The following is a 24040-nucleotide window of genomic DNA, read 5'->3' on the forward strand; positions in this document are numbered from 1 at the left end:
TTTCGTTTTAGTTTGTTTCTCTAAGTCTAAGGCAGCATATAGACGGATCACGTTTTTTTTAATCCATTCTGCTACTCTTTGTCTCTCTATTGGTGCATTTAGTCCATTTACATTCAGCGTAATTATGGAGAGGTATGAATTTAGTGCTGTCATTTCATGTCTTTTGTGTTGTTGACACTTTCTTTTTCCCACTTAATTTTTTGTGCTGAGGAGTTTATCTTTTTCTATTGTTTTTTCCTCTTATTCATTGTTGTTGATTTTGTTTCTACTGAGTCTCTATTTTTTTCTTGTATTTTATTTTGATAAGTTGGATAGTTAGTGTCCTTTGTGGTTACCTTAATATTCACCCTTATATTTATAACTTTAAACCTAAGTTTTATTTCTTTATATCACCTTATCTTCCTCTCCATATGATAAATCTATGACTACATTTCCTATTTGCTCTTTATTGTTTTAATGTTGTCTTCTTTTACCTAATGACATCACTCTTTCTGTTTTGAGCTTTTTTTAATCTTAATTTATTTTTGTGATTTCCGTATCTGTGCTGACACCTGGTTGCCCTGTCTTGTGTTTTTGTCTTGAGTTGATACCTGATATTATTGATTTTCTAACTGGAGAACTTGCTTTAGTATTTCTTATAGTTTTGGTTTAGTTTTTACGAATTATCTAGACTTGTGTTTATCTGGAAATGTCCTAATTTTGCTTTCATATTTGTGAGACAGTTTTGCTGGATGTATGATTCTTGGATTACAATTTTTTTCCTTTAGTACTTTATGTAGGTCATCCCATTGCCTTCTTGCCTGCATGGTTTCTGAGGAGTAGTCCAAGCTTATTTTTATTGACTCTCCTTCATAGGTGACTTTTTGTTTATCCCCACCCTGATACCTGGTGCCATTGAGTTGATTCTGACTCATAGTGACACTATAGTACAGAGTAGAACTGCCCCCATAGAGTTTCCAAGGAGCGCCTGGTGGATTTGAACACTCTTAAAATTTTCTCTTTATCTTTGGTTTTGGCTAGTTTGATTATAATATGTCTTGGTGACTTTCTTTTGAGGCCTACCTTATGGGGAGTTTGATGAGCACCTTGGATAGATGTTTTCTCATCTTTCACGGTATCAGAGAAGTTTTCTGCCAACAAATCTTTAACAATCCTCTCTGTGTTTTCTGTTATCCCACTTTGTTCTGGTACTCCAATCACTCATAGATTTTTTCTCTTGATAGAGTCCCACATGATTCTCAGGGAGTCTTTGTTTTTTTTTTAATCCTTTTATCTGATAGTACTTCAAACATATTGGTGCCCAGTGTTTTATCTTCAGTCTCACCAATTCTACCTTCCACTTCCTCAGTTCTGCTCCTGTGACTTTGTATTGTCTAATTCTGTAATTTTATTGTTAATCTTCTGAATTTTTGATTGCTGTCACTCTATGTATTCTTGCAGCTTATTAAATTTTTCATTATGGTCTTGAATAACCTTTTTAATTTCTTCTAGTGCTTTATCTGTGTGTTCCTTGGCTTTTTCTGTGTTTTGCCTCCTTCCTGATGTCTTAAAAAGTTCTGTGTATTAATCTCTTTCATTCTGCATCTGGTAATTCCAAGAAGGCACCTTCATCCAGAAGATCCCTTGATTTTTTGTTTTGAGAGTTTGTTGAAATGATCATGGTCTGCTTCTTTATGTGATTTGATATGGACTGTTTTCTCTGAGCCATCTATAACTTATTGTATTAGTTTATTTTATGTTTGTCTACTGTATCAGAGCTTCTTGCTTTGTTTTGTTTTGATACGCCTCAATAGGCGGTTGAGTGAGTTAGCTTATTTTCGCCTTTGAAACTCTAGTGTCTTGTCACCAGACAGCTAGAGCTGTTAGCGGGTATATGAGCCTAGGAGTTCATTCATTTTTCTTGTACGGATTCAGCTCAGGTGTCCAGGTAGTTGGTTTTCAAGTGTGCAGTACAGGCTTTGTCCTATAGCCTTAGAAGGGAAGGGGTGATTGGTGTAGGTACTGGTATCTGGTTGCAGCAAGTAGTCATGATGTCAACATAGCAGGGGGCTGACAACTGTCCCCCAAGTGTCTGTGTGGAAAGCACATCCCTGTTCCCTAGGGCACACGAGTGGGTGGGTTCTGCAGATGGACCATGGGCACCCAATCATTTAGTTGTAAGGACTGGGAGGTACCACTTATCCTTAGACCTCTTTCACAGGTGGCTTGGTGATGTGGGTGGAGCCACCAGCCCTTAGGCCCCTGATGTGGGTTGGTGAGCAGCCTGTTTTATAGGCAAAGTGGTGTCAAACATCAAACACCCACCTCTCCACTGCACAGCTGAAACAGTTACAGTCTGCCAGCAAGGGCCTATTCTTCCAAAGTAGTCCCACACAGGTCCATGTGGGGGGAAAGGTGCTCAAAATCCACGGACCATTTATACATGGACAGGAGCTACCTCTGTCCTAAACTCCCCAGGTGAGTGGAGCTGGCAAATTATCTTTTCCCCAGTTGTGAATTTATTACTTCTCCAAGGCTGGGAAAATGTCTCAGGATGCTCAATAGAGCCTATCTCAGGCCCATGAAAATCTATAGCCACTGAAGCCAGCTTGGGGGCTAGGTATGTGATAAAGTATATACAAGCACTTAGATTTTTCCGAGAGTGCCATTATTCTCTGGTTCCAGAGGTATGCGTTGGCTGTGGCAGCTGGCTGTCTCCCTGAGGAAACTTTGTCCAGAATGCCATAGCCAGCTCCACCATGGTTGCTCCAGGCTATGGTACCTGAGGGTTCCCGGTGATTCAGGTCCGGCATCTCCGGCATCTTTTGTTGTAAGACAGATCATCAGAAGTGTCTGACTACTCTGCCATCTTGGCCCTGCCTCCTCCTTTTCACTTTCTTGTTAAAGTCCTTTCATGCACAAAAGTTTTTAATTTTGGTGAAGTTCATTTTTTTCTTTTGTTCTTTTGGCATCATAACTAAGAATACATTGTCAATAGTATCTAACATCATCTCTAAGAATAATACCATATCTAAGAATCCATTGTCAATAATAAGGTCCTGAAGGTTTTCTTCTGAGAGTTCTATAATTTTAGTTCTTATATTTAGGGCACTGATCCACTTTGAGTTGTTGTTGTTGTTTTTAGATGCCGTCAAATCAATTCCAAATCATAGTTACCCTATGTACCACAGAACAAAGCACTGCCCAGTCCTGCGCCATGCTCACAGCTTTTGTTATACTGGAGCCAGTTGTTGCAGCCACTGTGGCAATCCATGTCGTTGAGTGTCTTCCTTTTTTCCACTGACCCTGTACTTGCTTCTAAGGAGCATTCTGGTTGTACTTCTTCCAAGACAGATTTGTTCATTCTTTTGGCAGTCCATGGTGTATTCGGTATTCTTCACAAACACCACAATGCAAAGGCGTCAGTTCTTCTCCGGTCTTCTTTATTCCTTCTCCAGCTTTTCAATTCATATGGTGCGATTAAAAATACCATGGCTTGGGTCAGGCACACCTTAATCTTTAAGGTGACATCTCTGCTTTTCAAGACTTTAAAGAGGTCCTTTGCAGCAGATTTACCCAATGCTATGCGTCTTTTGATTTCTTCACTGTGTTTTCCGTGGGTGTGGATTGTGGATTCAAGTAAAATAAAGTCCTTGACAACTTCAATCTTTTCTCCTTTTGCCACGATGTTTATTGGTCGAGTTGTGAGGAATTTTGTTTTCTTTATGTTGAGGTGTAATCCAGACTGTACACTGTGGTCCTTGATCTTCATCAGTAAGTGCCTCAAGTCCTCTTCACTTTCAGCAAGCAGGGTTATGTCATCTGCATAACGCAGGTTGTATTTTGAGTGTTTGTATGTTGTGTGAGTTATGGATCCCCATTACTGGGTTGCATATGGAGATTCAGCTGTCCCAGCACCATTTGTTGGGAAGGTTATTCTTTCCCCATTAAAAGACCTAAAACTGTTTTTGAAAATCAATTGGCTGTGGATATACGGGTTTATTTCTGGACTCTAAATTCTACCATCTTGGTGTATATGTCTATCCTTTTACCAGTAGTAACAATTAGATTTTAGAGGCCTTCCATGTTCCGGTCCTCTAAGATCCAGTTTTCATTTTTCCCTAGAACACATGCTGTATTCATACCAGCAAGGTCAGCCTCCTTGCTGTCATTTTTTTAACCCATCGATTCTGTCTTTATTTTTCTTCATATTTCTTTCTGAAATATTCTGCTTCTCATTCCATTTCTGTATTTTATTCATCCTTCAAAGCTGAGTATAATTTTCACCATTTCCTTCATGAATTCTCCAAGTAGCCAAACAAAACAGTACTCTTTTTTCCTCAATTATGAATATGTTTGTAGTTAATATGATCTTGTTTTGTTTCATGTTATTAGTTTTGTCCTAAGTAATTGTAATTTCTTTGAGGTCAGGGATCATTTTTTTAAAAAATTTTTATTGTGCTTTAAGTGAAAGTTTACAAATCAAGTGAGTCTTGCATACAAAAATTTATATACACCATGCTATATATACTCCTAATTGCTCTCCCCCAGTGAGATAGTCTGCTCCTTCCCTCCACTCTCTTTTTTTTTGTATCCATCCCGCCAGCTTCTAACCCCCTCTGCCCTCTCATCTCCTCTCCAGATGGGAGATGCCAACAGTCTCAAGCTTCTTGATCCAAGAAGCTCATTTTTCACCAGCATCTTTTTCTATTCCATTGTCCAGTCCAATTCCTGTCTGAAGAGTTGGCTTTGGGAATGGTTCCTGTCCTGGGCTAACAGAAACTCTGGGGGCCATGGCCACCAGGGTCCTTCTTGTCTCAGCCAGACCATTAAGTCTGGTCTTTTTATGAGAATTTGGGGTCTGCGTCCCACTGCTCTCCTGCTCCCTCAGGGGTTCTCTGTAAGGGCAGTCATCGGTTGTAGCTAGGCACCATCTAGTTCTTCTGGTCTCACGTTGATGTTGTCTCTGGTTTATGTGGCCCTTTCTGTCTCTTGGGCTCATAATTACCTTGTGTCCTTGGTGTTCTTCATTCTCCTTTGGTCTAGGTGGGTTGAGACCAATTGATGCATCTTAGATGGCCGCTTGCTAGCATTTAAGAAAGACTCCAGATGCCACTGTCCAAAGTGAGATGCAGAATGTTTTCTTAATAGATTTTATTATGCCAATTGGCTTAGATGTCCCCTGAAACCATGGTCCCCAAACCTCTGCCCCTGTTATGCTGGCCTTTGAAGCATTCAGTTTGTTCAGGAAACTTCTTTGCTTTTGGTTTAGTTCAGTTGTGCCGACCTCGCCTATATTGTGTGTTGTCTTTCCCTTCACCAAAAGTAGTTCTTATCTACTATCTAATTAGCAAATACCAGTCTCCCTCCCTCCCACACCCTTCTCATAACCATCAAAGAATATTTTCTTCTCTGTTTAAGCAATTTCTTGAGTTCTTATAATAGTGGTCTTATACAATATTTGTCCTTTTGCATCTAATTTCACTCAGCATAATCCCTTCCAGATTTCTCTGTTATGAAATGTTCCACAGGTTCATCACTGTTCTTTATCGATGTGTAGTATTCCATTGTGTGAATGTATCATAATTTATTTATCCTTTCATCCGGTGATGGGCACCTTGGTTGCTTCCACTGAGGGATCATATCTTAATGCTGTTACTTGTGTCTTCATGGAAGTTTAGACAAAGTTACGGGAAAGTAAGGATCCACTAAATAATATTTCATGGTGGAAAATGTTACTGGTACCAGGGCCCTCTCTTAATATGTGTGTCTGCTTTGTGAAGTCAGGAGTAATAGAGAGAAAGCAGAGACCATTCTGCATTTCAGAACTTTAAGGAATTATTTTTCTTACTTGACTTCCAGGTCATGTGAGTAGACAACGTTCACACATAAGGAGACATACACACAGGTTTTTTTTTTTTTTTTTTAAATAAAAAATGCTTTTCCATTTTCCTCCACTCTCATCACCATAAACAGCCCACAGTCTCCTAATGAATAGCTAGAAAAATTCATTGCCGTCCAGTTGACTCCGACTCATAGCGACCCTTTAAGACAGAGTAGAAACGCCCCATGTGGTTTACAAGGAGCAAATGGTGGATTCAAACTGCTGACTTTTTGGTTAGCAGCTGTGCTCTTAACCACTGCACCACTAGGGCTCCTGAATAACTAGAAAAAAAGAGTCCTTAACAATTCAGATTTTAGCCTCCTGTGACAAAATAAATTTATTCATTAAAGCCAGCCACTTGTGGCATTTTTGTTGTAGGAATACTAAGACACTAAAACAACTTCCAGAAGTTTGAAAATGACTTTTCTAAGGCATCAAATACCTTTTCCTTAGAAGTTCATCTTACAAGATTGTTTCTACTGGTAAGCTTACTCTAAAATATCTCCAGGTTTCCTTCTATTCAAAAAAAATTATTTTCATCTCAAGATATGTTCAATTTGTTCCTTGTGGAGCAAAATATATTACTGTTTCTTGAATCTGAGTCCTGAGCTTTATTTTTTAAAAGGAGCAAATATTGGAAGGAAAAATGCTTTCATGTATATGCAGCTTTTATCCTGGATGAGCTTTAAAGGTCCAGTTAGAGTTGTTTCTAAAGCCTATAGATGGGTGTTTATATAAGGACTTCAGTCTCTCATGTAGCTTTTCAGATTTACGTCTGTGTGTGGGCGGGGGGGGTGTGTTTGGAAGCACTCAAGTCCCACCTTTTGCAGGGAACAGCTGATTTTGTTTTTTCTTTTTAGCCAATGGAGATCAGCTATTTCAGAAAGGAAACTGGATGAGTCATCTTCTGCAGATAAGCTGAAATATTAATAGTTCTATCTCCATCAGGCTTCATGCAGCCAAATAGCATCATTGCCACAGAACTCTTCCTACTGAAGTAGTTCGTGGCAAATAAACCTACGAAAGCGGTCTGGATGTGAAAGGTTTTGAAACTGATTACAGTTATGAACAGTATACTTGAACTTGTATCTTAAGGGATTTTTTTTTTTTTCTTCCCCAGTTCTTAGGCTTGAGGGAATTTTTAGGACAGATGGACTTAAAGCCCGCATGATCTTGGAACGCCACCAGAACACCTGCTGCAGTGAGTATATTATCCAAAGACGGTCATTTCTGTTTTCCGGATTTTAAACATGTTGAGGAATCCAAGGGAAGTGGTTATTTTGAACGATCTGTGTGTGCAGGGGGAAGGGTAGTGGTGCAGAATTCCAAGTTTATGTAGGGCAGTGAATTTACACCACAGGTATTTCAGATTTTTAACTACAGCTTCTTGATGAAATGCACGTGGGACGATGAGTTTTGCCTATTTTGTGACACATACATTTTTTTACATAAAAAAATTCTGTATTTCCCTATAAGGATGGCGAAGTATTAATTAGCTTGCTTAAACAGATTGCATGTCACCGACGGCGCCAGCAGGCGGCGCGGTCCCAGTTCACCGCCACGGAGGTCATTTATGTCGTCCTCTCAGTAGCCCGCTGGGCTTGCGATAGACGCCGCGGTTCCGTGTAACGGCGAGACGGCGGAGGATCTCAGCGAGCTCTAGTGATGAGTGGCCAGTGTCTCTCGCGGCACGGCTAAGGAGAGGGACTTGCTGTGCGTCCGGTCACCGCCAGCCCTCTGCAGTCCCCGAGGCCCGTCCTGGGGCAGCTCCTTCCTGAGGAAGTGCGGCGCAGACGCGGTGCGGAGGAGCGCGGGCGGGGTTGGCATGGAAGCCAGGGGCGGGACTTCCGCAGCGCCGGAAGTGAGGGGCGGAGTCCGGGCGGCCCGGGTTGCTCAGGGTCGGGTCGGTTGCGGGAGGCTGCTGGTGTCCTCCACTTTTAGCCGAGTACCAGGTGAGCCGCGATCGCCGGGAACCGAACTGTCAGGCTGCAGCGGAGCGACCCGGGGCTGGGTACTGGGAAGTAGCGGGCCACGGCCTCGGCTTCGACAGGTGAGTGCGGGTCTCCCGGGGCGGTACAGCCGGGCTTCCGAGCTGGCTTCTGCCTCGCGGCCCCTTCCCTCGTCCGTCCGGTCTGTGGCTGCGGCGCTGGCTTCCTCCCCCGCTCACGGACCCGCCTGTCCCGGGGAAATTGGGGCCGCCATCTTCTTGCCCGGAGCGGACGGATGAGGGTGCTCGAAAGCCCCATTTTCTTACCCTCACCTGGCCCCTCGGTAATGCAGCGTTCGGGTCCTGCCGTGGCCTGATCCACACTAGCGAGCTTCCAAAAGACTGGGCCTATTCTTTCGGAAGAGATGCCCCCTGCCGCCCGGTCCTCTGGAAACGGGGCCCTGCGCGCAGCTTAAACAAGGAGCGTCTTGGCCGCCCACAGGAGGTGTACAGGGTGCTCCGGCGGTTTTGTAGGGCACCTCTCTGAGTCGGGTTTCTGATTCATTGGGTCCTCCCGGGAGAGTCCCGCCCCGCCCTCTCTTCCCTAACCCGCCTTCCCACACAGCTGCGCCCTCCGGGTCGCCCGGGGTCCTGCAGCGCCTTCTCGGGATGTCCACAGTGCAGGCTTTGTCGCCGGAAGCCTCTGGCTTTCCTGAAGGGTTTCTTTACAGGCTTTTCAGAAAGAACGACATCGTCTGCCAAAGAGTGGGATTGGCGAGAGCCGCTGCAACAGAGAGAAATAGGTGAAATGAACTCAGTCAGAATGAGCTAATGCTTAAATGATTACATCGGCGGCGTTTTTATTTCCCTTCTCTCTTTCCCTTTATTTTCGCCTGTAAACTGCCACCACTGGCGGGAAGGGGTTATCTGTTTTAAGATCGCTATTCACCGGAGTAACGTAATAACATCACGATAATATGTTTTCTAAGCAGATTTGCATAAATAAGCTTTTCGAGTTTATGAGCAAATGGTCTTATCGTCGGTCAGAATTTTAGAGGCTTTATGATCAAACTCAAACTCTTCAACATTCTTTATACTTGGGCAGGTGAGTTGAAGCTGATGCTCTTATAGAAAACTGCCAATTGTGGGAAAAACTCGCTGCCATCCGGTCGATTCCTACTCATAGCGACCCTATAGGACAGAGTAGAACTGCCCCATAGAGTTTCCAAGGAGCGCTTGGCAGATTCGAACTGCCGACCTCTTGTTTAGCAGCCGTAGCACTTAACCGCTACGCCACTACGGTTTCCATTGTTGGGAAGCTTCATTTATTTAAGTGCAAGTGGATCTTCCTTAAATTCGGTATATTGGACTATAGATGAGATCTTTTACATCACAGCTTTGAAAGTCTTCCAGAAATTAGTTACCTCCAAAAAAATATCTTCCAGATGGTTAATGCTGTGTAACTGCAGGATCTTCTCACCTCTTCTTAAGAATCTGATAACGCCAAACACACACACTCATCAGATTTTAGTCTTTCAAAATCCCAAACGTGATCACATTATGTGATATGACCAAAGCAGAATAGACTTTTGGACATTGCCTTTATTAATATAGCCCTTGAGAGAGAGTGGTGTAGTGAACACTGGCCTTTTTTTTTTTTTTAATAATTTTTACTGAGCTTTAAGTGAACGTTTACAAATCAAGTCAGTTTGTCACATATAAGCTTATATACACCTTACTCCATACTCGCACTTACTCTCCCCCTAATGAGTCAGCCTTTCCAGTCTCTCCTTTCGTGACAATTTTGCCAGTTTCTAACCCTCTCTACCCTCGTATCTCCTCTCCAGACAGGAGATGCCAACACAGTCTCAAGTGTCCACCTGATACAAGTAGCTCACTCTTCATCAGCATCTCTCTCCTATCCATTGTCCAGTCCCTTCCATGTCTGATGAGTTGTCTTCGGGAATGGTTCCTGTCCTGGGCCAACAGAAGGTTTGGGGACCGTGACCGCTGGGATTCCTCTAGTCTCAGTCAGACCATTAAGTCTGGTCTTTTTATGAGAATTTGGGGTCTGCATCCCACTGATCTCCTGCTCCCTCAGGGGTTCTCTGTCGTGCTCCCTGTCAGGGCAGTCATCAGTTGTGGCTGGGCACCATCTAGTTCTTCTGGTCTCAGGATGATGTAAGTCTTTGGTTCATGTGGCCGTTTCTGTCTCTTGCGCTCATAGTTATCGTGTGACCTTGGTGTTCTTCATTCTCCTTTGCTCCAGGTGGGTTGAGACCAATTGATGCATCTTAGATGGCCGCTTGTTAGCATTTAAGACCCCAGACACCACATTTCAAAGTGGGATGCAGAATGTTTTCATAATAGAATTATTTTGCCAATTGACTTAGAAGTCCCCTTGAGCCATAGTCTCCAAACCCCCACCCTTGCTCCGCTGACCTTTGAAGCATTCAGTTTATCCCAGAAACTTCTTTGCTTTTGGTCCAGTCCAGTGGAGCTGACCTTCCGTGTATTGAGTATTGTCCTTCCCTTCACTTAAAGTAGTTCTTATCTACTTACTAATCAGTAAATAACCCTCTCCCATCCTCCCTCCCTCCCCTCCTCGTAACCACAAAAGTATGTGTTCTTCTCAGTTTATACTATTTGTCAAGATCTTATAATAGTGGTCTTATACAATATTTGTCCTTTTGCCTCTGACTAATTTCGCTCAGCATAATGCCTTCCAGGTTCCTCCATGTTATGAAATGTTTCACAGATTCATCACTGTTCTTTATTGATGCGTAGTATTCCATTCTGTGAATATACCACAATTTATTTAACCATTCATCTGTTGATGGGCACCTTGGTTGCTTCCAGCTTTTTGCTATTGTAAACAGAGCTGCAATAAACATGGGTGTGCATACATCTGTTCGTGTGAAGGCTCTTATTTCTCTAGGGTATATTCCGAGGAACACTGGCCATTTTTGATAACAGCAGTGTGACCTTGGGCTAGGAACTTTATGTCTGTGTCCTATCTTCAATGGTCTTCATACCACCCTCACTTTGTCATTGCGGATTATACCAACCAGGCCTTCTTGCAAAATACTGGACAGAGGATGTGTTTAGTTAAGTATGTTTCCTTCCTCTTCTCAATCTCTTAGGGTTTTGTTAAACTGTTCATTTTTCTTTATACAAGCTCTGAGCTAAAATCCTTAACTCTCCCACCCTCTTAATTATTCTGTCTTTGAGTTTTTTAAGGACAAGATTTTACATTTATCCCTATTCAATTTTATCTTTGGTTTGAGCTTGTTCTTTTTGCTATTGAAAGATTTAAAAAATCTTGGTTGTTATTTATCCTATTAGTGACCTCTCCCAGCTCATTTTAATTCCAAGAACTGATAAGCGTGTATTCCATGGGACTGAATCAATGATAAAGCAACAGGCTGATGACAGATTTCTGAGGTTGTGTGTAGAGATCATTCTCTCCTTTGATACTGCTCAACAGTCAAGTTTGGTGTTTCAGCAGGCTAGGAATTCACCTAACAGTTCTATTACGATAAAATGTTACAACCAACTTCGGTGACCTTCTTGCGTAAATTCAGTCCACATTTTATATCTTTTAATGTCACATACATGCTATATCCTTTTACCACTCTTTCACACGTGATTAACATTCATGAAATTAACCTTTTAAGCAAATGTTTTTCTCCTGCTAAAAATGTTTTAAAATCCCACTGGATATGAAACTGAGAGTGTGATGTTTTGTATTTTCTTGTTTCAAATGAAAGGACAAATTCACAATTTGTTGTATTGGTTTTTAAAATTGCTGTAGTTATGTATTTTTCTCAAATTATGTGTACTTAAATGAATCTGATAATTTACGTAATTATAATTTAAATAATATTGAAAATACTTAAAAGAGCCTTTTAAAACGTTTTAAAAAGAGCAGAGAACTGTTTATTGAGTTTTCGTTGATAATATTTAATCTTATGGCATTTTCAAGGCAGCAAATTCAGCTTGCTAACACAAAGTATGTTTATAGATTTCCTTAATTTGTTAAATATTTGCCCAGTACATGTTATGTGCAGAGCACTGTGCTGCATACAGAGCTTGTATGTATATTATATCTGTCCTGCTTACAAACAGTGGGGGGGGATAATATGTAGGTGGCAGCAATAATAAGGGCAGATGAGTTGGGCAGACTATAAATCAGCAAAGTTCAGAAGGAGAGTTCATATTAAATCCACGTATTTGAATGATAGAGAGATTGGATTTTGGAGGATACTATTTATAATTTCTTGAAAATAATGTTTATTAAAAAAAGTAGGATTTTTTATTCATATAAGCGTTCTGTTTAATGTGGTAGCTTGTACAAAATTGTATAAATGCCGGTATTTTGAAGGAAAATAATTTTTGGAATCTCAGGTTTCAGTTTTTATTTGTATTTAGGTAAAAAAATAAATGGTGGTTAAAGTAGCTTATTTTTATTTTTAATAAATATGAGTTTTTGGAAACCCTGGTGGCGTAGTAGTTAAGTCCTACAGCTGCTGACCAAAAGGTTGGCAGTTCAAATCCACCAGGCACCCCTTGGAAACTCTGTGGGGCAGTTCTGCTCTATCCTATAGGGTCTCTCTGAGTCGAAATTGACTCGGTGGCAATGGGTTTTATTGAGTTTTTGGTGAAGGCTTACAGAGCAAATTAGGTTTCCATTTAACAGTTTCTGTACATACTGTTCAGTGACGTATTCTACGTTGTGTCAGCGTTCTTTATATTTCTGTTCTGATTGTTCCGCTTCTGTTAACCCAGCTTCTGTGCTTCCCTCGCCTTCTCATCTGTGTTTCAGGGTAAATGTTGACTGTTTGTTCTCATATAGATGATTTTTTTTAAAAAGGAGCACAGGACTCATGGGTGATGTTGTTTATGAGCCAGTCTGTTATTTAGCTGAAAGGTGACCCCTGGGAATAGTTTCAGTTCAGAGTTTAAAGAGTATCTTAAGTAGCCTATTTTTAGAGTGACATTTTCTCTTTGCAGTTCTTCAAATGATTTACTTAGGTGTTTATAGTCTTTTAAATATTTGGGAACTCTACTACTGCACAGGGCTATTGTGAGAATTAGTGAATCTTTGTAACACACATGAAGGATAATTGTTAATTTGAAAAGCATACTATCGTTGATATGCCAAGAAGGCTGTCATAAGTGTGTTGTGTGTGTATGTAAAACTACCCAAAGACAAAAACAATATGAATTTTAACCTTATGTATTTAATTTGGAAAATTGTAACAAGTCAAATTTAAAAGGTTAGGCTTAATTGTAGATCATTAAAAAAATTAGTTACATGCTGTAAGACATCTGCTAGTGAAGAGTGTTTAGATAATGGAAGTATTGTTTACTTTTAACTTTGTATAAGCTTAAAATAATGTGAAAAACTTAATTCGCCACCAAGCTTGACTTTGCAGTAGTTGAAATTGTATCAAATGTTGAAAAAGTTTAGTTAATATTTTAGTTAATATTAATTTAGTTAATGCTTTTTTATAAACGGGAATGTCAAGTGTCTGAATATAGATTTTTGCTATTTATGTATTTTAAGTAAGAAGTAAAGAGATGAAAAAATTCATGGATTCTCTGGTTCAAAACAGACAACAAAAAAAATTGCCCTTAAGTCGATTCTGACTCATAGTGACCCTATAAGACAGAATAGAACTGCTCCATAGGATTTCCAAGGAGCAGCTGGTGGATTTGAACTGCCGACCTTTTGGTTAGCAGCCGAGCTCTTAACCACTGCACCATTTTTAAAACCATAATCTGCTTTACCTCTTTATGTCTCAAGAACCAAACTTAACAATGGTTGAGTAAAACCCGAAAGGTTAGCTAAAGTCAGAAATTTTGTTGAAATACCTTTCCCTCTAACAATCTGATTGCTATTTAATTATTTATGTATCTTACGTTTGCAGTGTTCATTGTAGTTTAAGAAAACCTTTTCATATGTTCCTTCATTTGGAATCCACAGCACTTGTGAAGGAAGCAGAGTAGATTTATCCACTTAAAAAAAAAAAAAACTTCAGAATTTGGGAATATAAGCCAGGTCCATTTAACCCTGGAAAATTGGATTTTTCCAGTGTACCAATTTACTTGTCTTTAATGAGCTACGTGTTAGGAGACAGTAAATAAATGTATTTAAAACCTGAAAAATTTTTCTAGTGAAAATGAATGATTTAATGTCTAATGTACTTAGCAATTTTTTCTGTGCACTTTACTGGTGTTGCAAAGAACACAAAAAAGTACAAATCACTGTAGGCCACGGTGTCTTAACCTTGGTACTATTGATATTTTGGGCCAGATCCTTATTTGGGGGGGCTGTCTTTTACGTTAGTATGTTTAGCAGCATCTTTGGCCTCTACTCACTAGGTGTCAGTGGCATTCCCTCCCCAGTTGTGACAACCAAAAATGTCCCCAGACATTGCTGTAATGTCCTCTCGTGTGCGGAATCGCCCAGGTTGAGAATCACTGCTTTTGCAGTGTTGGAATTCACATTAGTATTAAAATAAAGATCTGTTAATATCTTTACGTTAAGAACTCCCAAACCTTTTGTGGACTTGGGGAGTTACTGTGTGTTGTTTTAATATATATTTGTTGATTGATAAGCAGCTCTTTGAACATAAGTTAAATACCACCATAAAGTGTGTTTTTTAGATCTTGAATAGGAAGTTAATATTTTAAGTTTTCTGGAGATTATCACTTAGTAAAGTTAATGAAATTTTAGTTAAAAAAACTTTAATAAACCAAAATTAAGACTGACTTGGTACTCAGTAAATGTTAGTCATCTTCCCCTCTTCTCTACTTGGTCTCACTGTAGCTAGTATCACCATCAGTTTAATTCTCCTGAGAAACTCCAAAACCAAACCAAACACAGTGCCGTCGAGTCAATTCCGACTCATAGCGACCCTATAGAAACTAGTCCTTGTAAAATATCATTTGGCATATTCCGCTTTAGAGTTTAGTACCTCCTAGTCGCCTAACAAGGCGTTGGTGGTTCAGTGGTAGAATTCTCACCTTCCACGCAAGAGACCTGGGTTAATCCGTGGCCGGTGCACCTTGTGTGCAGCCACCACCCATCTGTCAGTGGAGGCTTGCGTGTTGCTGTGAAGGGAAACATGTTTCAGCAGAGCTACCAGACTAAGACGGACTAGGAAGAGAGGCCCGGTGACCTGCTTCTGAAACTTATCCTGCGAAAACCCTATGGGTCACGATGGTCCGATCTGCAACTGATCGTGGGGATGACACAGAACTGGGCAGCATTTCTCTCTGTTGTACATAGGATTGCCATGAGTCAGGGCCTGACTCAATGGCATTCAGTTGTAGACGTGCAAAATCTTTTGAACTCGTCAAATTTTATTTTAACTGAAATATAACTTAGAGTTCCCCATACTTGCATATATTTGCTCAATCTTTGTTGTTGTTAAGTGCTATTGAGTTGATTCTGACTCGTAGCGACCCTGTGTACAACAGAACAAAACACCGCCTGGACCTGTGCCGTCCTTACAGTCGTTATGCTTGAACTCATTGTTGCAGCCACTGTGTCAATCTATTTCGTTGAGGGTCTTGCTCTTTTTTGCTGACCCTCTATGTTACCAGTCATGGTGTCCTTCTCCAGGGACTGTTCCCTCCTGATAAAATGCCAAAAGTGCGTGAGACGTAGTCTCACCATCCTTGCTTCTAAGAAACGTTCTCGTTGTACTTCTTCAGAGACAGATTTGTTCATTCTTTTGGCAGGGCGTGGTATATTAAGTATTCTTCACCAACACCACAGTTCAAAGGTGTCAATTCTACTTTAGTCTTCCTTATTCATGGTCCAGCTTTCGCATGCATATGAGGCAATTGAAAACACCATGGGTTGGCTCAGGCACGTTTTAGTCTTCAAGATGACGTCTTTGCTTTTTAACACTTCGAAGAGGTCCTTTGCAGCAGATTTGTGCAATGCTGTGTGTCCTTTGATTTCTTGACTGCAGTTTCCCAGGGGTGTGGACTGTGGATCCAAGTAACATGAAATATTTTACATTTTTAACATTTATTGAACATTTATGATGTGCCAGGCATTGCACTAAGCATTTTATATTTACTGATGGATTTAAGCCTCACAACAGCTCTGTGGTAGTAGTTTTTTATCCTTAGGTAGCCCTGCCAATCCACAGACTTTCCTCCAGTATTTCTTCATTAATTCTTGTGTGTCTTCACTTCCTTCCTTGCCCAGCTTAGATTCCATGATCCAGCATTTCAGCCTTCATTTTACAAATACCTGGAACTCATTTGCCTTTGTTCTCATGAAATCATCTGGACAAGAGTCTTGTTATTAAATCAAACATTAAATAAGAATTACACCAATATTGACATTTGGCCTCTTGTAGGATAAAAACATCACGAAGTTTAGTAAAGCAAGAAGAACGTTTTATCTGGCGTATATTTAAAAAGGCAAAAGTGGGAAATGGACAACCATGCTGCCAGAGTCATGTCTGCCCGAGCCCGAGGACATACTACAGAACGGACAAAAGTGGCAAAACGGACAGGCCTGCTGCTAGAGCCGTGTCTGTCCAAGTCCAAGGAACATTACAGAATAGACCAGAATGAGAAAACAGACAAGCATGCAGCCACAGCCGTGTCTGCCCAGAATCCAAGGAATGTTACAGAATGATCAGTGTATATTAACATTAAAAAATGGACAAAATCATTGAAAGTTACACGTTTTCACAGATTGGCTAGAACCTGTGATCCTACATTTTGAATTGCTGTTCTTGACAATCATTGGTACAGGTTTCAGTAATGACAGTCAGGGCTGCCTTCATTGGTCCAACAAATTATCTGTTCACTAAATGGTAATAGAAATAGGTAAGAGTGGAAAGTCTTTTGTATTCTATTTGATTGGCTTTATGTGAAAGTTTCCCTAAAGGTACTTTCCAGTATTATCCTCGCTATTGTTTTTATACCTCAAGGCGCAGTTGATGTGTCCTTGTGAGTCCTTGTGAGCCCAGCTCCAAGCTGGGTCACATTCTCTATGCTCAAGGACAGGGAGTAATGTGTCCAATATTTTTTAAATCAGGCCTGAGATGAAGCAAATATAGTACCTGTGGCTTTAAGGTGCTTTAGTTCTTGGACCAAGGACTCATTCTCCATGATGGATCTGGTGTGGAAGGAAGGAGGCGGTGTAGGGCCAGTAAAGACTACTGGGAAAAAAGGTAGATGACATGAATGAAGAGACAGGAGTAAAATTAAGAACTTTCAGGAAAAAAAAATTGTGACAATCAAAGAGAAAGATTAACAACAGGAAGGAAAAAAAAAAGGAAATTTAAAAGCTGTTAGAAGAACTAGAGGAACCTAAAGAACTAATTTTGGTAGACTAAATTGTAGCCAAAGAAATTATAGAAGAGGCATATTGTGATTTAGACAGATAACATTTTAGCGTTAATGACATATGGCTTTAGGTCCTATTAGTTGAGATACTACTTCACAGAGTTTAGAAAGTTACTAAAAGATAAAATCACGTAGAATGAAAAACTTACATTTTATGCAACATTTTGGGAAAATAATTGTTTGAAATGTATAAATTTGGTTGGAAATTGGATCACTGGAAAAACATTACGAGTGTATTGACCTATGTTTTGTGAAGTGACAAAAGCAAGAAAAGCCAAGCAAAGCCAAAGAGAGTATCAATATGTGGTTCATAGGGATGAAAGCAAAGTGGTTAAAGGCTCAGTGGAAGGCAGAATGTGAGGATTTTTAAAATTGATTGTTAAATTTCTTATGTAGTGATTGAAAAAGCCAGTGGTGTAACACTTAAAAAAAAATTCAGTGATCCAGAGCCTATGACTTTGCGTTTTATGTAACCGGACTCGTAGAATCTTTTAAATGTATTACTTATCCAGTTTATATTTATCAAAATTTTTCTACTGGTGACGTTCTTAAAAGGGGAAAGGGAAGCCCTTTATCTGTTTATTTGCTTGATTTAAATGTCTGAAGACAAAGGCTCCTTTGTTCTCTGAGGCCACATCAGAACAGCTTTCACAGGATTTTGATGTTTCATTTCATTTACAAAACACACAGTAACCTGCAAGGTAACTTGATTTGGTAAATTGCTGTGTTAACTATCTTGACAACTGAAGTGCTTTATGAAGTTACTAATTTAATATGTGTAATCACTGAAAAGAAACCCTGGTGGTGTAGTGGTTAAGTCCTGGGGCTGTTAACTAAAAGGTTGGCAGTTCGAATCCACCAGGCGCTCCTCGGAAACTCTATGGGGCAGTTCTACTCTGTCCTATAGGGTCGCCATGAGTCGGAATCGACTCGACGGCAGTGTTTTTTTTAATCACTGAAAAAAAAAATTATATTTGCTTTTGTATATTTTTGTGAAGGATATAATTTCTGGAAAGATGCCATTAAATAATTTATTGACCAATTTTGTATATAGCACACCTATATTCAAGTCAGTGGGATCATGTGAATTTAACAGTAGAGATTTGTTAAATTCAAATTTGTCAAATATTAGTATTATCTATTTTTTTTTGTCTATATAAATATCTACCAATTACGGAGTCTGCTAATGTGAGTTTTCTTTTATGCCATCATTCTAGCCATTTCTAATTTTTACAGGTCCGATTTTTCAGAATGAAATTTCATCATACAGTTAATTTTTCCATGTTGCATTTTAGGGACTGCCAGTTTTATTTTGGGTTGGTTATTTCTACCAGAATATGCATTATGAACTTAAAAGCTTTTTAAAAAAACAGTTCACATAGAGTCATTCCCAACTCATGGTAACCCCTTGTCTGTCAGAGTAGAAATATGCTCCATAGAGTTTACAGTGACTGATTTTTTGGAAGTAAATCACCAGACCTTTCTTCAGAAGTGCCTCTAGGTAGACTTGAACCTCTAATTTTTCAGTTAGTAGCTGAGCACTTTACTGTTTGCACCACTAAGGGACTCCAGAATAAGGCCCACATATATGTAATTGGAGACACAATAGATGATCCTCGGCTTTGCGCTGAAGATGGAGCAGATGTGCTTTTCCTTACTCTTCCCACTAAATACAGATAAAACCAATGAATATTATATATAAAACAAATATAAAACTCAGAAAAGTGGAGAGTAGAAAGTAGGTGGGCTAGGTACTTTGGGACCTGAGAAAGGATATTGTGGAGAGTTCCCTGGGTTTTAGTTCTGCCTTGTATATCCCATACTTGGTGCTGAAGAAGCCAGCAATCCTGAAACACCAAAGGGTGCAGACATAGCCCCAAGAAACACCTGTTCTGCTTAGCCAAAAACCAGCAAAGGAACATCTTAGCAGGTAGAATAGTATTAGACAGTAACTGCTTGACTGCAGCCAAACACCTTAATAAAAGCTGTGGCCTCTACCTTCAACCATGTGAGCAAATTTGTGGTGGGAATCTAGATTTTCACCCTTGGAAGGCTGTAAAGAGGCACCCCTCTATGCTGGGGTGGTGTCCCAGCTGAGTGAAATAATGACTGAAATTTGGCAAAAGACTTAAACCTACAAGTTTAAGAAGCTGAGCAAACCCCAGGCATGGTAAACTCAGACCCACACATCATAGTCAAACCTCTAAAAACAAGGAAAAAAATCTTGAAAGCAGTGAGAATCAACACTTTAATTATAGGAGGAAAAACAATTTGAATGACAGTGGATTTCTCATCAGAAACCATGGAGCTCAGGCCTCCGTCAAGTGCCAAAAGAAAAGAACTGTCAACTCAGAATTCTATGTCAGGGGAAAATAAAGATGATGTGTAGCCGGCAGACATAACCTAAAAGAATAGCTAAAGGAAGTTCTTCAAATAAAAAGGAATTGATAAAAAGGACTCTGGGAGCATCAGGAAGGAAGAAAGAACAAAGGAAAGAGAAAAAGTAATGATAAATATAATAGACATTTCTTCCCCTCTATGTTTTAAAGTTGAAGCAAAACTTTTAACACTATCTGATATGGATCTGATGTTGTTCTCAGTGTCGTGTCTTAGTTATTTAGAGCGGCTTTAACAGAAATACCACAAGCTTTAACAAGCAGAAATTTATTCTCTCACAGTTTAGGGGGATAGAACTCTGAATTCAGGGTGCTGGCTCCAGGAGACAGCTTTCTTTCTGTCGGCCCCGGGAGAAAGGCCTTTGTTATCAATCTTACGCTGATCTAGGAGCTTCTCAACGAAAGGACCCCAGGTCTAAAGGATGGGCTATTCTTCTGGCCCTACTTTCTTGGTGGTAGGAGGTTCTTCTCTCTCTCTCTCTCTGCTCGCTTCTCTTATATCTCAAAAGAGATTGACTCAAGATACAATCTAATCCTGTAGATCCTGCCTCATTAACATAAGTGCCTGTAATCCCGCCTCATTAACATCATAGAGGTTAGGATTTACAACACATAGGAAAATTACATCAGATCACAAAATGGAGTATAACCCCACAATACTGAGAATCATGACCTAGCCTAGTTGACACACATTTTGCAGGGGACACAGTTCAACCCTTTGGACCTCAAAAATTCATGTTCTTGCCACATATAAAATATATTATACCATCATATCATTCCAAAAGTCTTAACTCCAAGTCCAAATTCCATCCTAGGGAAAAATTCCTCTTCATCCATGAAATCTGTGATACAGGCTATCTGCTTCCAAAAGTACTGTGGTGGAACAGGCATAAGGTAGATATTTCCAAATGGGAAAAAAAATAAAGGGAACTAATGAGGTAAAAAACCCAGCAGAACACATTACATTAGGTTTCAAGGTTTGAAAATAATTCTCAGTTCTCTGAGACTGTTTTAAGTAATGGCCCTGCCCTGCAGACTGTGGCTGTTGGCCGCACTCTGGGTGGAGGCCCCTTGGCCTTAAGCTTCAGCTCTGCCTTCCAGGCCCACTGGGACAGCAGCTCTGCTCCCTCGGATTTGGGTGGCTCCATTCCCCTAGTCTGTCCGAGTGGTAGTCCCACCCCCTTGGCCCAAGCTGGCCCTGTTTTTCTGCCCCTTGGGCATAAGCAACTCTGCCTCCTCAACATTGGGCTGGGGATCTGGCCCAATTCCGTGGGCACTCTTTTTGTATATGTGCATTTATTGATATAAATTGGTCTCTGAGCACTGCTTTCTCTGTGTCCCAAAGGTTCTGGTAGGAAGTGTTTTCATTCTCATTGGATTCTATGAATTTCTTTATTCCATCCTTGATGTCTTCTATAACCTAGTCGTTTTTGAGCAGGGTATTGTTGTTTCCAAGTGTTTGATTACTTTTCCCTGCTTTTTCTGTTATTGATTTCTCCTTTTATGGCCTCAGGATCAGAGAAGATGCTTTGTAATATTTCATTGTTTTGGGTTCTGCTAAGGCTTGCTTTATGAGCTAATACGTGGTCTATTCTAGAGAATGTTCCACGTGTACTAGAAAAGAAAGTATACTTGGCTGCTGTCAGGTGGAGTGTTCTGTATGTCTATGAGGTCAAGTTGGTTGATTATGGCATTTAGATCTTCCCTGTCTTTATTGAGCGTCTTTCTGGATGTTCTGTCCTTCACCGAAAGTGGTGTGTTGAAGTCTTCTACTGTCTATCTCACTTCTCAATGCTGTTAGAGTTTGTTTTATGTATCTTGCAGCCCTGTCATTGGGAGCGTAAATATTTAATATGGTTATATCTTCCTGGTATATTGTCCTTTTAATCATTTTATAGTGTCCTTCCTTATCCTTTGTGGCAGATTTAACTTTAAAGTCTGTTTTGTCAGAAATTAATATTGCCTGCTCTTTTTGATTGTTGTTTGCTTGATATGTTTTTTTTCCATCCTTTGAGTTTTAGTTTGTTTGTGTCTCTAAGGTGTGTCTCTTGTAGGCAGCATATAGACGGATCGTGTTTTTTATCCCATTCTGCCACTCCCTCTCTCTTTATTGGTGCATTTAGTCCATTTACATTCAGTGATCATTTCGATGTCTTTTTTTTGTGTGTTGTTGACAGTTTCTTTTTCCCACTTGAATTTTTGTACTGTGTAGTTTATATATTGTCTTTTCCTCTTACTCGTTGTTGATTTTGTTTCTGCTGAGTCTCTACTTTTTCCTGTATTTTATTTTGATGTGTAGGATAGTTTGTTTCCTTTGTGGTTACCTTATTATTTACCCCTATTTTTCTAAATTTAAAGCCAACTTTTATTTCTTTATATTGCCTTGTCTTCCTCTCCATATGAAAGATCTATGACTACATATCTTAGTCCCTCTTTATTGTTTTAATGTATTCTTTTACATAATAACATCGCTGTTTCCCTGTTTTGAGCATTTTTTTATTTTAATTTATTTTTATGATTTCCCTGTCTGGGTTGACATCTGATTGCTCTGTCCAGCGTTCTAGTCTTGGATTGATACCTGATATTATTGATTTTCTAACCAAAGAACTCCTTTTAGTGTTTCTTGTAGTTTTGGTTTGGCTTTTATAAATTCCCTAAAATTCTCTTTATCTGGAAATGTTCTGATTTCACCTTCATATTTGAGAGGCAGTTTTGCAGGATATATGATTCTTGGCTGGCAGTTTTTTTCTTTCAGCGCTTTATATAACTCATCCCATTGCCTTCTTGGCTGCATGGTTTCTGCCGAGTAGTCTGAGCTTCTTCTTATTGACTCTCATTTATAGGTTACTTTTTGTTTATCCCTGGCTGCTGTTAAGATTCTCTTTTTATCTTTGGTTTTGGGAAGTTTGATTATAATATGTCTTGGTGACTTTCTTTTGAGGCCTATGTTATGTGGAGTTTGATGAGCATCTTGGATAGATATCTTCTCATTTTTCACGATATCAGGAAAGTTTTCTGCCAAGAAATCTTTAACAATTCTCTCTGTATTTTCTATTATCGACCCCCCCCCCATTCTGGTACTGCGATCACTCCTAGGTTATTTCTCTTGATAGAGTGCCACATGATTCTTAAGGTTTCTTCATTTTTTTAAATTCTTTTATCTGATTCTTCTTCAAATACATCGGTGCTGAGTGCTCTGTCTTCAGTCTCACCAATTCTGCCTTCCACTTGCACAATTCGGTTCCTCTCATTTTTTTTTTTGAGTTGCCTAATTCTGTAATTTTGTTGTTAATCTTCTGAATTTCTGATTGCTGTTTCTCTATGGATTCTTGCAGCTTATTAAATTTTTCATTATGTTCTTGAATAACCTTTTTAATTTCTTCAACTGTTTTGTCTGTGTGTTCCCTGACTTGTTCTGCGTATTGCCTCATCTCCTTCCTGATCTCCTTCTTAATGTCTTGAAGAGTTCTGTATATTAATCTTTTGTATTCTGCATCTGGTAATTCCAGGAAGACACCTTCATCCAGACGATCCCTTGATTCTTTGTTTTGAGAGCTTATTGAAGCGATCACGGTCTGCTTCTTTATGTGATTTGATATTGACTCTTGTCTCTGAGGCATCTATAAATTATTGTATTAGTTTATTTTATGTTTGCTTACTGTATCCTTCTTGCTTTGCTTTGCTTCAATATGTCCAAATAGGTTGCTTGAGTGAGCTACCATGATTATTTTCATCTTTGAAGCTCTGACGTCCTGTCACCAGATGGCTAGAGCTGTTATCAGGTATATGAGCCTAGGAGTCCATTCACTTTTCTTGTGTTTATTCAGCTCAGTTGTCCAGGTAGTTGGTCATCAAGTGTGTGGTACAGGCTCTGTCCTACAGTCTTAGAAGGGCAGAAGTGATTGGTGTAGGTACTGGTATCTGGTTGCAGCAGGGCATCATGCTCTTAACAAGGCAGGGGGCTGACAACTGTCCCCTGAGTGTCTGTGTGGAAAGCACACAGGTGGGTGGGTTCTGGGGACAGACCATGGGCACCCAGTGCTTTTGGGAGGTACCAGTTATTCTTGGACCCCTGTTGTGGGTGGCTGGGTGACCTGAGTGGAGCCACCTGTCCTTAGGCCCCTGATGTGGGTAGGTGAGGATCCTGTTTAATAGGCAAAAGAATGTCAAACATCAAACAACCACCTCTCCACCATACAGGTGAAACAGTTACAGTCTGCCAGCAAGGGCCTATTCTCCTGAAATAGGCCCACACAGGTCCATACAGGGTGGAAAGGTGTTCAAAGTCCAGAGACCATTTATGCCTGGACAGGAGCCACTTCTGTCCTGAGCTCTGCAGGTTAGTGGAGCTGACAGATTATCTTTTCCCCAATTGTGAATTTGTTCTTTCTCCAAGACTGGGAGAATGGCCCACGGCACGCAGCAGGACCTATCTCAGGCCCAGAGAAATTGACAGCCACTGAAGCCGTC

The 24040-nt window shown here is 40.1% G+C and overlaps 1 protein-coding gene across 5 annotated transcripts in view; it reads left to right on the forward strand.

Moving 5' to 3' along the window:
- Nucleotides 1-6817: 6817 nt before the first annotated feature.
- Nucleotides 6818-24040, forward strand: part of WDR37 (WD repeat domain 37) — a 130162-nt gene continuing 112939 nt past the window's right edge. Inside the window, exons 1-2 of one of the 5 annotated variants that reach the window (XM_023548751.2) lie at nt 7406-7661; nt 7805-7913. The gene's annotated coding sequence lies outside the window, so the exon portion shown is untranslated. Of the gene's footprint in view, nt 7065-7404; nt 7662-7743; nt 7914-24040 lie in introns of those variants that run through there. The other 4 variants (XM_064285076.1, XM_064285075.1, XM_064285074.1 and 1 more) reach the window with 4 other exon arrangements.

Source organism: Loxodonta africana, chromosome 4 (assembly GCF_030014295.1).
Source record: "Loxodonta africana isolate mLoxAfr1 chromosome 4, mLoxAfr1.hap2, whole genome shotgun sequence".
In the NCBI taxonomy this organism is placed as follows: Eukaryota; Metazoa; Chordata; class Mammalia; order Proboscidea; family Elephantidae; genus Loxodonta; species Loxodonta africana.